Raw genomic sequence first — 2,690 nt, 5'->3', positions numbered from 1 at the left:
TTCGCCCGTGAAGGGGCTTCCTAGTGTGTGGAAACCTTTCCTCCTTCACGGCTCCCTCCCGCTGGTGCAGGTCCCATCCCTATTCTTTTGTCTCTGTTTTTTCTTTTTTCTTTTGCCCTACCCAGGTACGTGGGGAGTTTCTTGCCTTTTGGGAGGTCTGAGGTCTTCTGCCAGCGTTCAGTAAGTGTTCTGTAGGAGCAGTTCCACGTGTAGATGTATTTCTGATGTATTTGTGGGGAGGAAGGTGATCTCCACGTCTTACTCTTCCGACATCTTGAAGCTCCTCCCCCATCCTAGCAGTTTTTAAAGCTCTTTCTAAGAGTGTTAGAACTATTATATCTCCATACCCTTTAATATTATGGTATGAAGATCAACTGAACTAAATCCAACTGACCAAATTGCATAGTTACATACAATTCTACCTTGAAATATAGAAATTCCATTTGTATAAAAATATATTTAAATAAAATATATTTATTTTATATAAAACACTGCAGCTTAAAAAGATTCGTAACCCAATGGCAGAGCCATGCCCAAGGAGGGTCAGAATTGTTCAGTTCAGGAGGTCTTGGAGGCTTTTGTTTTTGTTTGTTGGTTTGTTTTTGTTTTCAATTCCCATTTATTTTTGGCTTCTTGGAGAGTTATCTCAAAAACAGAGAGGGAAATGTTAACTGAACAGGTAGGAGGAGTGGGCACGAGAAGGAAATACAGGGTTACCCGGAATGGCAGAAATCTAAGTTCCCCAGAGTGGAAAGAGCGAGGAGACAGTCAACAAACAACAAATATTTATTGAGCACCTATCATATACCAGGCAGTGTTCTAGAACCCCCCCCCACCACCACCAAAAAGAAAAAACAAGACAGAGGCAGAAAACACAAATTCTGAGGGAGAAGAAAGGGGCAGTTGGGGAAGAAGGCTGAGGGGACTGAGAAGCCTGCGGTCATGGGGCCTCGGCCTTAGGCCTCCTCTTCGGCCTCCTCACTGAAATCCTCCTCCTCTTCTGCAGTGGCATCCTGGTACTGCTGGTACTCGGAGATAAGGTCGTTCATGTTGCTGTCAGCCTCAGTGAACTGCATCTCATCCGTGCCCTCACCTGTGTACCAGTGGAGGAAGGCCTTCTGGCAGAATATGGCAGTGAACCCCTCTGAGATGCACTTAAACAGCTCCTGGATGGCCGTGCTGTCGCCAGTGAAGGTGACTGCCGTTATGAGGCCATGGAGTGGGATGTCGCAGACGGCCGTCTTGACGTTGTTGGGGATCCATTCCATGAAGTAGCTGCTGTTCTTGCTCTGCACGTTGAGTATCTGCACATGCACCTCCTTCCTGGACATCCATCCACGGAAGACAGCAGCCACAGTGAGTAACTGGCCATGGCGGGGGTCACAGACAGCCATCATGTTCTTGGCATCTAAGACCTGCTGGGTGAGCTCGGGCACAGGGAGGGCCCGATACTGCTGGCTTCCATGGCTGGTTAGAGGGGCAAAACCAGGCAGGAAGATGTGGAGACGTGGGAAGGGCACCGTGTTGACTGCTAGCTTGTGGAGGTCAGCACTGAGCTGGCCAGGGAAGCAGAGGCAGGTGGTGACACCACTCGTGGTGGCCGAGACGAGGTGGTTCAGGTGTCTGTAGGTTGGCGTGGTCAGCTTGAGGGTGCAGAAACAGACGTCGTAAAGGGCCTTGTTGTCAATGCAGTAAGTGTCATCAGTGTTCTCCGCCAGCTCATGGACAGAGAGGGTGGCGTTGTAGCGCTCAACCACAGTGTCGGACACTTTGGGTGAGGGCACCACACTGAAGGTGTTCAGGATGTGGTCAGGATATTCTTTACAAGTCTTGCTGATGAGCAAGGTGCCCATCCCAGAGCCCATGCCCCCTCCCTGCGAGTGGCTCAGCTGGAAGTCCTGCAGGCAGTCACAGCTCTTGGCCTCCTTCTGAACCACATCCAGGACCGAGTCAACCAGCTTGACCCCCTCTGTAGAGTGGCCCTTGGCCCAGTTGTTGCTTGCCTCAGACTGACTAAAAACAAAGTTGTCTGGTCTTAAGATCTGACCTAAAGGACCTGAGCGAACAGAGTCCGTGGTCCCTGGTTCTAGATCCACCAAGATAGCACGAGGAACAAATTTGCCACCTGTGGCTTCACTGTAGTACACGGAGATGTGGTCCAGCTGCAGGTTGCTAGCCCCGTGATAGGTGCTGGTGGGGTCGATGCCATGTTCATCACTGGTCACCTCCCAGAACTTGGCACCGATTTGATTGCCACACTGACTGGCCTGGATGTGCACAATTTCCCTCACTGTTAAAGTTTAATCTTTTTGCTCACCTCAAAGTGTGTACGGGGCAAGAAAATGGTACGTAATTAGTTTTTCTCTGCTGCTGGTCGCAGGCTGGAAGGATGGGATGGGCCCTGGAGGCTGGAACAGTGAGGTTCTAATGTGGTGGCAGGAAGGTTCTGAGAGAGCTTGGAGACTTTTGCATAAAGGCTATGATTTTATTGATAATTTTGCCCATGTCATAACCTAAGAGGGTTAATATAGAGCTTTTAAAATTTTTAGGAAACACAAAGATATACTTTATGTCTCACTGGAAAGATAATTTGTTTGGCAGCAATATTGATTACCACTTAACTGAGAAACTAGGTTTGTTCCAAAAGGATTTCATAGCACAAGCTTGGGAATGTTCCCCCCTCCCCCCTC

General features: G+C 49.0%; 1 pseudogene across 1 annotated transcript; it reads right to left on the bottom strand.

Annotated features, from left to right (window-relative positions):
* On the bottom strand, window positions 1–1,992 carry LOC309621860 (tubulin beta chain pseudogene; annotated as a pseudogene). Its single transcript has one exon. The product of its transcript is annotated as a tubulin beta chain pseudogene (transcript).
* Between the last annotated feature and the right edge of the window lie 698 nt (window positions 1,993–2,690).

Source organism: Balaenoptera borealis (assembly GCF_965194805.1).
Source record: "Balaenoptera borealis genome assembly, chromosome: 2".
Lineage (NCBI taxonomy): Eukaryota > Metazoa > Chordata > Mammalia > Artiodactyla > Balaenopteridae > Balaenoptera > Balaenoptera borealis.
Note: the sequence above shows the minus strand (reverse complement) of the source record. Positions and strands in the feature narration are given on the sequence as shown.